At 36.1% G+C, this 12,919-nt stretch overlaps 1 protein-coding gene across 2 annotated transcripts in view; it reads right to left on the bottom strand.

Annotated features, from left to right (window-relative positions):
• The window catches only part of LOC118202418 (phosphatidylinositol 3-kinase regulatory subunit alpha-like), a 313,423-nt gene extending 313,086 nt beyond the window's left edge, over window positions 1-337 (bottom strand). For both annotated transcript variants that reach the window (XM_085825402.1, XM_085825403.1), the window contains exon 1: window positions 182-337. The gene's annotated coding sequence lies outside the window, so the exon portion shown is untranslated. The remainder of the gene's footprint in view (window positions 1-181) is intronic.
• Between the last annotated feature and the right edge of the window lie 12,582 nt (window positions 338-12,919).

The following is a 12,919-nucleotide window of genomic DNA, read 5'->3' as shown; positions in this document are numbered from 1 at the left end:
AAATTCGGATTTTATTTTCATGATCAACAATACTGACTTATGTTTATATATATGGCATTAAACAAGTGTAATATTTATAAATACAGCACTAAACCACAGTAATCAATTGGTGCTTGTCAAATACTTTCGATTTCCGTTGATCAGAAGCGAGAGATCTAACACTTTAGGCAAGTATACTCACATTGATTGTGATGACAATGACTTGAGTTACTAGACCAGACAGATAATGATTCATATTTTAGGTATAATGTTAGTTTTAGCACACATTGTTTTCAAATTTCTAGCAGAAGATAACTTCGTTTACCTCCATCTTCCCTAGAATGAGAGGCGTTGCGATGTTTAGGTTCTGCTTCTTGGATTAAAGTTAATAACTATTTTTGTCTAAATGCATTGACTGAGAAAACTCATAATATGAGAATCTGTGTTATCTTATCCTCAATCTGACATAATATTTTAAAATTCAGATTCCTAAACAAGAATTAATAGCATAAACGTAACATTACATTAACAGAAGCCATTTCATGAAAAACTTCATTGTCTTCTAGCAGCATATAAAATCCTTTCCGTTGACAGCACATAAAATCCTTTCCGTTGTTTTAAAACCTTTTCTTTTCAAATTATGGATGATTTGCATTGAATAATTGCAATCATTGGATGCTAGATAAATGAAATGCGTATAAATATTCGATAGAGCACATATTTTAACTACCACCCAAAAGCGTTTTCTACGAAGCGGCTTTTCAACGATCTCGCTGAGCTCGCAGTTTACCAGTCTGTTGTTGCACTTACTTCTGCTAACCCATTTCTTTTTGTTTTTTTTAGTTTTATTATTAAGCATTATTATCCTTGCACTTACGCCATATATAATTTAACAGTAAAATTACAAAACTTTTAAAAGAAGCATGTGTTTAGAATTCCAGATTAAGTATTAAGTGTTGGCATATATTTTCCTGTTTTTTCAGTCTTTTCTCAGTTTATCATATCAATGTACAGTTTTCTTAGTAAGATGGCTTGCAAAATTCTCTTTTTTTTTCGCCTTTTTATTATTAACGATTCATTTGTTAAATTTATTAATTAAATATCGTGTTCTTCGCAATAATACCACACAAAATTCAGTTCAATAGCAAAATCACAAAATATTTAAAAACAGCATATCATTAGAATTATACACTCTCGCGTGCTGGAGATAAAAATGTTTTAATCCGTACAGTGTTGCCACTGCTCACTTTCAAATCGTTGAGTTTGTAGCAAATTCATTAAAGTTTTACAAAATATGAAGTCTAAAACTTGAAATTCAAAATTCGGGCTTCCACACGCACATTTTTGGGTGGAGCACTACGTTATTCAAAATCTTATAACCTAGCTACGGTCTGTTTTCACAGTGCGAAAAACATACATACCGTCACCTATTTTTGTATTTAGTTAGCTATTTTTAGTAGAATTGTAATAAAAATTGTTTTATTTTCCCACAGAAAAAAGCTAAACCGAAGGATTAAAAATATAACAGCACGTGCATTTAACATTTAATAAAAAAAATGTCTTTTTTATTTATATTTAAATTCAATAAATGCAAATGACTATTTTTTTAACTGTAACCAATAATTTTACTCTTTTTTCATTCCAGAAACAATTTCGCCGAGATGAGGAAGCGCTGCGATACCGACGCAAGTGGTCGCCTCCTGGCAGCGGTCCATAATCAAATGACTTTTTTCAATAAATCCCAACATTCTGGTAATAATCCATTTCTTTTCTATTTTTCTATAGATCCTAGGACGAAGATCCTTAGGAGTACCAAGGATTCTTGGCCGCACAGCTTCGTGAGACCCTTCTTCTTTGGGGTAAGTAAATAAGCGTGTGAAGTACACTCCTTCAAAATTGCTGCACATTTTAAATAAACAGATTTAATTATGTACATTATTTTATGGAGTAAATACGCGTTACACAGCTCTTCACACTACATTCTCAAAACCCACGCCAACTCTCACTCAAATCGAGACTTTTCTCACACAGTTGAGGTGTGCTACAACGTCCTCTATGGGAGATCTCAACAAAGTGAAATTAACTTTCTCCGGTATTTTATTACTTTTATTAATTATTTAGTGTTTGCTATCCCTCCTTGTGTTGCGTAATATATATAAAATATATTATCATTTCTTTATACAATTTTTTTTTTCACTGAAACTTTCGTTATAGATTTATTATTTTCCGTTATAGATTTCTTCTTTGTTAGATTCCCAAGCGACGCCGATGCTTTATTATCAGTAACAGGTCATTCAAAAATTCCCTTTCTGGCCCCCTAGTAATTGTTTGAAATACTATAAAAACCGGAGAGGAACTTCTTAGCTCAGTTGTTGTTGTTTACTTAGCTGCTGTAATTTTGAGATCGGATTTGCTTTCTCTGCGCTTTGGATTGCGTTTTATTTAATTTTTTGGTAATTTAAAATATAGCTATTAATTATATTGCGGATATTGGGATATTGTACGAATATCTTTGAGGAAAAAATCCAGCGTTGTGTTATATTTCTTATGATAAAACTGAATTTTATTTTATTTTCATCGGACTAGTGCATTCAATCTAACATGAACCCGTGCGCAAGCAACACTTTTTGGTGTCAGGAGTGGGGTTCAATGCCAATTACGAGAACGATGGAAGAAGAATTGACGCAGCTCGTCACTGTTTTGGCTGCATTCCAAGGAAAGATGGAAGCTGGCCAAGCATCCTTTAAAGAAAATATTAAAGCGGGACAAAAATCTGTTAAAGCAGAGATGAAATCTTGTCAAGAATATCTTAAAAGGGAGATAAAAGCTGCTCAAATAAGATGAAAGAAGTTGATAACGTAAAAGTTGATACCGTAATGATACGCCAAAGAAGTTGATACCGTAAAGAAATTCGTAGCGACGGCAGGGAGAAATTCTGATGGTTTTAACTTTTTACCTTAGCCTGCTTGTGCCTCAATGAAGTCACCCACATGTGATAGAAATTCCTGTTGGCAAGTTTATAAGACAAAATTTTCAATAGTGTCGGAAACGAACGGATGAGATTCGAAAGCTAAGGCCTAATACATTAGATATAGCGTGAAAATGCACAATAATGATTAAATTCAAAACCGGATAAAGACTTAACATAAATAATTATACTTTAGAGCATAAACACAGCGAATAAATTGTAAATCACAAGCACACCGGTCTCCGAACGTCAACAAATCGCGTCCATGTAGGCTTTTCTCCCTTGAAAATTTAAGATGATCACCAATCCTTAAATTTGGAGTGTAAAATCAAACTAATCACTGAAATAAGTATACGAACGAAGAAAAAACACAAAGCAAACACACTTTTGCACTTTCACAAACTAATCACCGTAAAGATAAGCAAAGTAATGCAGCTGGCCAAAACGTACACAGTAATGGCCCAAGCATGTGCAGGTTCCCCAAAGCTAAGGCCTGTCATCTCGCCATTTCTCTGAGAACAGACGCTACGGATATTCTTCAATTTTTCCAGAAAACCAGAAATTAGACTTCCAAGCTCTCTCCAGCGCGTTGGAGCTGCGCTTTGGCGAGAAATATTTAAAATACATCAGTAGCTTTTAATTAAAATCCCGTCAACAGAAGTCCAAGGAAACACTCCAGGAGTTCGTAAGAGATGTTGACAGGCTGTCCCACCTCGCCTTTTCGGAGTGCTCGACAGAAACAAGGAAAATCCTGTCCCTGCCTTTTTTTATCGATGGCATCTGGGATCCCGAAATCAGAAAGCTCTGCGAATGGGGGATGTCAAGGACGTAAAAAGTGCTCTAGTGTACGCCATGAAATTTCAGGCAGCCCAGCAAGCAACTCATAGAGATCGCTACCCAGTCAGAGCTGTGAGAGTCCACGAGCCAGTGGATCAGTTATTGGCTGGTTTACATGATTTATCCAGACAAGTAAATGCTTTAATACGGAGCAGGAGTGAGAAGAAACTGACTCTAAAGTGTTAGAGATGTGGTGTTGAAGGCCACGTACGAAAGAACTGCAGAATACTCCTGGGCACGAAAAATAAGACAGACTATTTAACCAGACAACTCAATGCCTTGAGACAGAATATTAGTGATAAGAAGCCGACCCTAAAGTGCTGAAACTGCGGTATTGAAGGCCACATACAAAGGGACTGCAGAATACCCCAAAGCCCGAAAAAAAAGACAGACAATATAAACAGACAATTAAATGCCATAAGATGGAAAAGGAGTGACAAGAAACCCAAATGCTGGAACTGCGGAGCTGAAGGCGACGTACGAAGGATATCGCCTTTCCTTCGTTTGCTTATCCGGAATACCCCAGGACATGGAAAATAAGACCGTTTTCCAGCAATGACCCAGCAAAGAAATTAATGACCATATCGCGGAGCGGAGTTTGAACAGTGAAAAACCCCGTTTTAAAGCGCTCAAGATTTCTGCAGTGAGTGGCAACAGTAATGGACTATTCATCAATGGGCATATCGATGGAATTCCTTGCAATATGATTATTGACACAGGAGCTACTGTTACCATCATTCGTAAAGATTTAGCTCACCAATTTAAAGATAAACTCATTTGGATGCCATCCTGCGTTACCCTCTAGACTGCGTCTGGTGATGAAACCGACATAGATGGGAAGTTAAATATAAACATCACGTTTCCACGTGCTGCCTAGTATCACACGGCATATGTAGCAAATATTACAGATCCTTACATACTCATATTGAACTTTTCAATGAAATACAATTTTCCCTTGGACTTCAAAAACAAGCTGCATTCAACACCTGGAAACGCCAGCGCCTGATCTGAACGACCTGCTCAGAAAGCTGCCGAAATCATAGTAGGGGCGAAGAGAAACACGAGACTACCGGCTATTTTCCATTCCAGATGCTCATCGGTCGTGACATTCGTCTTCCTTGTGATATCTTGTTTAGTCACCCTCCGGATAAGCCTTCATTGCCTGAGGAATATATCCAAGATGTCCAGGCCCGGTTTGAAGTGGTGCACAATTTTGCACGAGAGCGAGTCAATTTGGCAATGGAGAACATGAAGACCCGATACGACGTGAGAGCTACTGAACATGGCTTCAATGAAGAAGACAAGGTGTGGTTGTGGAATCCAACTCAACGGACAGGACGTGGTCCGAAACTACAGTCAGCTTGGGATGGTCCGTATACAGTCCTAAAGAAGCTGAACGATGTCATGGTTTGGATCTGTAAGTCATCAAACTCTAAACCTAAAGTTGTTCATTAACGGCATGTTAGCTTCTTACTATAGCTATAGTACGATGTGTATATAATTGTAAATAGTGTAAGACCATGGTCCTTTTCGTTTTTAAATTTTTGTTTTATTTAATTTGTATTTAGTATTTGATAGTATTCGAATTGTTTTAAATTACTTATTGTAATTATTGTTTATATTGTTTGTTATTGTAATGTAATGTTTATTATTGCATTGATGCCGTAGTTGTAAGTTTGGCTTTTTGTCCAAGGATTGTACTGCCCGGAACGTGCATTTCTTGGGAAGGGGGCAGTGTTATGGATTTTGTATTTAATTAGCTATTTCTAGTAGAATTGTAATGAAAATAGCTAACTAAATATAAAATCCGTAACAAAAATGCTGCGTGCGTATGGGTTCGTAATAGATTGAATGCGCAAGTCTGATAAAAAGTTAATAAAATTTATTCTTATCAAAAGAAAGATATTCGTACAATATCACAATATCATAAAGTAGTTATATTTTAAACTACTTAAACGTTAAATAGAACGCAATCCAAAGCGCACAGAAAGTTAATCCGATCTCACCGTGAATTCGCTACAATCAACAAACGCGTTATCTAAACAACTGAACGGAGGTGTTTCTCTCCGACTTTAAAAGCTTTTTAATCGTGCACGAGAAGCTTCCGGTAATTTCCGTTTTCTCGAGATTTCTGGAAAACAAAAAGGTAGAATCTTGGATGTATTCCTCAGGCAATGAGGACGCATCAGGAGGGTGACCAAAGGATCATCCGGCGCATCCGGAGTGCGATTCAAATGTGATGTTCACGTTTAACATCCCATCTATGTCGATTTTGGCACAGCTTCAGTATAGCCCACAAGGAATTTTAAACAAAAAATATCGCCAAGAGCGGCGATAAATGATATGATGGGGTAACCCATACTATTCGCCAAACGCAATGTAAACAAGAGGATGGAATTATGGTTACAGCTAATATAGTAGTCAGTTACATTTATTCAATTTCAATACAAATTACGGCGATATCCGTTTACTTAAAGTTTAATGCACGTGCCCTGTATTCTTACTTTTCCAGCATAGAATTCTCTTAAAATTTGTCTCACGCTGCATTGCAGGGGGAAATACAACATTTTTAATTAGAATTCTACTAAAATTAATATCTAAATACGCAATTCGTAACACTGTTATCTGCGATTGTTTAACGCTCAGATACCGTGGATACTAATTTGAATATATTTTTTGGCTACTTTGGAGGTGATATTTTTGCGTTTAGTTATTGCTTGCTCTAAACCTGCTGTTACTGATGTTGTAATTGAGTATCAGGCGATTTTATAGGAAAATTTCAGGTGGGAGTTTTCAAACAAGCGTAAAAGTTTGGGAAAGCCAGGCATTCCAAGTACCTATTTTATGCATGAATTAACAAGAGAGTATGAACTTTTTATAGGATTTTTTAATGGATTGTGGATTATTGAAGGATAACGTTTGTTGTGAAAAATGTAAGATACCATGCAGGTTAGTTAGTCAGAAAACGTCATCGAATGGTAGTATTTGGTGTGTTGAGTTACGGAAAAGCACACGAGGGCTATCTGCCTAAGGAAAGGGATGCCTTCGTGGAGGACTTTCTGAGGGAAACTGGCTCGTATACACGTTACACATGGGGAAAACCACGAAAACGCCCATGCAGCCAGCCTGTTCGCGGGATTCGAACCTCGGACAAAACTACTAGTGTTCAGCGACTTTACCACTCGGCCGCTGGTAGTATTTGGAGATGCAAGAAGTGTAAGGCTGAGAAATCAATTAGGCTAGGATCTTGGTTCGCCTGCAGTAAGCTCAATTTTTCTGGAAACATTTTTTGTACAACTCGAATCAATGGAGTTGGTTATGCTCGAGTTTCTGCAATTCTCCGATTCCTTTTAAGTGAAAGCAGATTTCTTATTATATGAGTAACGCAGAGTTTATTCAATGTCTGATTTTTTAAGTGAAAAGAAATCGCTATATACATGGGCAAAGCCAATGTAGTGCGCAATGCCAAGGTTGTGCGCGATGCCGAGTTTTTGCAATTCTCTGACCTTTTTAAGTGAAAATAGATCGCTGTGTACATGGGCAAAGCGAATGTATGGGCGATGCCAAGTTTCTGCATTTCTCATGTTTTTTTGAGTGAAAATAGATCGATTTGTATATGGGCAAAGCCAAGATAGTGCGCGTGCGCAATGCCAAGGTTGTACGCGGTGCCGAATTTGTGCAAGTCTCTGATGTTTTTTAAGTGAAAATAGATCGATGTGTACATGGGCAAAGCTAATGTAGTGCGCAATATCGAGGTTGTGCGCGGTACCGAGTTTCTGCAATTCTCTGATTTTTTTTAAGGTGAAAATATCGATGTGTACATGGACACCGAGTTCGTGCAAATCTTTCATGTTTTTCAAGGGAAAACGAATCGTTGTGTACAAGGGAAAACGAGATAGTGTGTGATGCGGAGCTGTAATGTAACGTATTTATGTGCAATGTTTAACATATCGTTTGTGTATTTTAAATTTGTATTGTTGTTTGAATTGTGAATTATATTTAAGACAACCTTTTTCATTTAAATTGTATTTTTAATTTAAGAATTTAAGAACCTGTTTTTCATTAATGTGAAGTTTAAAATTTTTAGAAAATAATGAAAATTATCTATAGTTACTGGTATGTAAGGGATTATGTCGTTACGTAGCAAAAAATTTAATTTGTAAATATGATAAAATTGATATGTTCCACAATATTAATTTAAATTTAAAAAAAATATATTTTTATTTGTATAAATGCTGAAACTTAAAAATCTTTTTAAATACTGAAGCTGTATGAAATACAAGTATGATAGACTGCGACGTTCTTTATCGTTTTAATAATTGGTGGACTTCGCTTACTGTATCATAGTAATTTTAAATATAAACAATTTATTATACTTATTTTCCGCTACGCCTAAGCCTAAATGTTAGAAATGTAAATTTAAAGAATTTGATGTTAATTTACAATAATAAACAATTCATTATTGTTATTTTTAAGAGAAAATAGAAAAGAAAGTACGCGTAGCATAAATGCGAGAATACCATGGCCCTTATAAGAGTCCTTAGAGTTTCTTATAAGGTCCATGGAATACATCGTGACGTCAGAAGCTCATTCTCGCCCATTTATGGACGTCACACAGCGGGCAACGATTAGATAATTCTTTAAATGATATAAATTTTGTGCATTCTGAGTTATAATATGAACATTCTGAGTTAAAAAATGAGAAAAAATAAACGAGAAAAGGTCATCATGAGGTAGTTTCTCTCTTGCGACGACGACTGCTCTTCTTGATTTTTGGTAAATATCATTTTTTCTTGTTCTCCTCGATATGGCCAGTAATAGCGAACCACCTGATAGAGGCAAAATTCCTTGGCATGCTACTTTCAGTGATTATGATAGCGATAATGATTCTACTTATTCGAATTATTCAAAAAAATCGACTACATCCAAAGAGATGCGTGTAATTACTTCAGATGATCCTGTGCTTCAAAGTATAATTGCTACTCTAATTTCTACTAAAAAAGTAAATCCCAGAGAAAAGAAAAGAAAACCGCAGGAAGTCCTAAGAAAATAGCCGATAATACTAAGAAATTCAAACCCTCCCCTTCAAATTTTGAAGCAGTAGTTAACAAACACAGAACAGTTTTTCCTAATTTAACAGAAGCTATCTCGCAAGAATATCTTAATACTCAGCTTCCGACTAACCCAAAAGATCTCTTACTCAAATTAGAAAACGAAATCGTCGATAAATTAAACTGTATTGAGTCTATGAAGACATTAACCTCCCCACCAGCGATAGAAATGCGTTCAAAGTTACAAGAAGAAATTCAGCAAAATCAGTTAATTTTAGCAAGCATTCAGAAGCTCGCAACTTCTAAAACGGATGATAAAACAATAAATCAGAAGGATTGGCAAACTCCAAAGAAAACAGTGAAAAATTCCGAGTCTATCCCACCACCAGATATTCCGCAAAATAACAGATTTGAAACTCTTAACGAAAATAACGAAGCTATGGAAGTTACAGATGAAACACAAACGACTACAACACAGAATAACGCAGAAAATAAAACGAAAATTCCCTCATTAATTATTCCAGAAAATGATGTTGATTGGCCGGAAATAGACACAATGCTCAGCAGGGGAGTAGCTAGAGAGGGGGCAAGGGGGGGGGATCTGTCCCTGGGAGCAGAATCCAAGAGGCGCCAAACTGATGTTACGACATTTTAGAATTAAATGTTTTCCATTTTTGGCAAGCAGTAGGGGGCGCGAAATCTTCAGATGTCCCTGGGCGCTGAAAACCCTAGCTACGACTCTGATTGTCAGAGAAATATGTAAAAACGAAATTGAAGTTACAATCAAAGCCAGACAGATTTTCCTTTACACTACCACCGAAGCCGATTATAAAGCTGCAGTTGATAAATTCCAGAAAGCACAGATTAGTTTTCATACGTACCAAATTTCCTTAGCCTCTTCAATTAAAGTTATACTCAAGAATATCTTAAGATCCTACACAGAGCAAGCCATTCATGTAGACTTAGAACGCAGAAGCTTCCCTACAATTAAAGTAAAGCAATTAACGAAAAAAGCAGAAGACCAAATTATTCGTTTTCCTATATTTTTCGTTGAACTAAAAAGAAATTCTGCGGGAGAGAAAATTCATCAATTAAACAATATGTTCGGATTCAATATCACAACAGAAAACGCCCAATTCAATGTTTCAATTGCCAGGAGTTCGGGCACTCCCAAAATAACTGCTTTAAAAAGGTCAGGTGCTGTAAGTGCGGACAAAATCACAGATCCAATACCCGTAAATTAAAACCAGATGAAAAACCAACTTGCATTTACTGTCACGAAAATCAAGTTTCTTCTTATCGCGGTTGTAAGGTACACAGAAAAAGATTCAATCATTTAGAGAAGGTAGAAAAACCAAAAGAAATTCCCACTAAAGAGGAGTTCACCGAATTCATTCAAGCTTCAGGCCAAACTAGTCAAGAAATGCCTAAAAACCTTTAGAGTGACAAAGTTTAAACCAGCAGAAAAACCAGTAGGAAAATTTAGCAGAAATCATTAACATTTTCAAAGATCAGAAAATCCTTTATCTCATGAAAACAATAACCACAATAGCTCAGAGAATTAAATCAGTTAAATCAAATATACAGAAACTTAGTCTAGCTTTTCAAGCCATCGAGATGATTTAACTTTGCAAATCAAGATTAATTCGCAGCTTCTATCAAGATAAGCATAGCCGAGCGGCAGAAATCTTCAAGCTGCAGATCCTCACATTGTGGTGCCACGTTTACTTCTTGAGACTCTGCACTAGGTGCAAAAAGTACGTTCCATCTTACTGGATTCAACTGATCATTAATAACACCCTACTTATAATATATTGGTAAAGGCCGCACTAGGCCGATTGCATCTTAATTGTGTTACGACATAGACGTCACACAACTCCGCCTTCTCAGCTTTGTTGATGCAGCCTATTCTACGCTTTTGCCAAATTATTTATTGAGGGTGAAATAGCTATTCTTGACTTTATCCATGTACACATCGACCTATTTTCACTTAAAAAGTCAAAGAAAATTGACAAAACTCCAATTCTTCTTACTCTTAAAAAAAGCGCCAAACAAATAAGTGGGCGATCTGCACTTTAGCAGCGAAATTGTTTCTAAGTTCTTATTAGCTAAAATCACGATCGGAATTTTCCGGAAAATGTCACATGACATGTCTCATGATCTCTCATTTCTCTGAGACAAAATAATCTGTGATTCAAACTGTGTGCTTCTCAGATTATTGCTAAAGTCCTACCTAGTAACCTTTATCGCCTTACCAAAATGTCGCCAAACTACCTGTTACTATATTCCAAAGATTAGAATGAAAATTCAATTCCTTGAACAGCGAATTGCCGAAATGACTGTTCATCATATATCGAGACCATGATTTAGGAACTACTCTCCATCCAGCAGACGATCTCGCAGTATTTCTAGGAAAAAATTTAATACTTAAGGAAAATATTGTTTTTATCATTTTCATTTCGGTAGCAAATGTCATCAGGATAAATGTAGTCAGCCGTGCAGTTGAACTGACAGCTGAGTTCAATCAGGGAAACGACGATGAGCAGCAGAAGAGGCGGCAAGCTCTACTGCCGATAATGTTCCAGAGTATCGCCAATTTCGCCTATTTATCAGAGATAAAAAATCGAAAGTGCGTTTCTTAGTGGATAGCAGTACAGATGTTAGCATTTTACCTGCATCAGCACAAGACAAACAATCTGCCGATTTCAAGTTGTATGCAGCGAATGGTACCGAAATCGAAACATATGGTATAAAAATGTTAACACTTAATTTGGGACTTAGGCGTGAATTCCAATTTCCATTCATAATGGCCAAAATTAATAAAGGAATTTTAGGAGCTGATTTTCTTAACAAATTTAAATAAATAATCAATTTACATGGCAGGAAACTGATTGATGGAGTAACTCAACTAAAGGTAACTGGTGAAGTTGTTCCCATCAGTGAAAATAGTGACATCGTTACAGTAAACCAGTCAACAAAATTTAATACTCTTCTAAAACTATACCCAGACTTATGCAAACCAAATTTATTCTTATCAGGTTTAAAACATAATGTCCAACATCATATTATAATACATGGTCAACCTGTGCATTCTAAAGCAAGACAGTTGGATCCTCGAAAGCTTGCAGTAGTTAAGCAAGATTTCCAATTTATGTTGAACAATAACATAATAAGACTCTCAAGGTCACAATGGGCAAGGTCCTCTTCATGTGCTGCTAAAAAGAGATAGTACTCTTCGACCGTGTAGAGATTATAGACAACTAAATGATAGAACAGTGCCTGATAGATATCCTATTCCTAGGATAGAGTACTTCCATCATATTCTTAAAGGTACGAATATTTATTCCAGAATAGATTTATTTAAAGCTTACTATCAATTGCCCATTGCCGAAGAAGACAGATGTAAAACTTCTATTATTGCTCCTTTTGGATTGTACGAATTTAATATCATGATTCTTTCATTGGTTTGAGAAATGCTCCAGGAACGTTTCAAAGATTTATAAATACAGTTCTTTCTGGTCTAAATTTCTCTTTTCCTTACTTAGATGACATTCTGATAGCATCTGCTAGTGAACAACAACACAGAATTCATTTAAAGCTTGTGTTTGAAAGATTAAATGCCTATGGACACCGCATTAACGTTTCCAAAATCCATCTTTGGCACATAAGAAATATAATTCTTAGATTATTTAATTACTCTGCAAGGATCCCGACCTTTACCTGACAAAGGTCGGGTAAACCAAACTATTGTTAATTACAAGCTTCCAACAACCATTCACGAACTCTGAACATTCTTAGGCCTTATTAATTTTTATCGGCGATATTTAAAAAATGCATCAAAAAACAATCTCTCCTACATGACTACCTTAAAGGAGCCCGGAAAAAAGATAAACTGAAAATTCAGTGGACAGATGAAGCTAAGGAACAATTTTAGCGATGCAAAGATGATTTAGTCAACACAACACTCTTATCATTTCCGAATCATGAACTACCTCTGTTATTATACACAGATGCTTCAGACTCTGCGATTGGAGAGGTACTTCAACAATTTTAAGATAATAGATAAAAACCTATTGCATTTTAT

Source organism: Stegodyphus dumicola, chromosome 10 (assembly GCF_044657685.1).
Source record: "Stegodyphus dumicola isolate Sdum_Otavi_A_Nest chromosome 10, ASM4465768v1".
In the NCBI taxonomy this organism is placed as follows: Eukaryota; Metazoa; Arthropoda; class Arachnida; order Araneae; family Eresidae; genus Stegodyphus; species Stegodyphus dumicola.
This window is presented reverse-complemented; position numbering and strand designations above follow the sequence as displayed.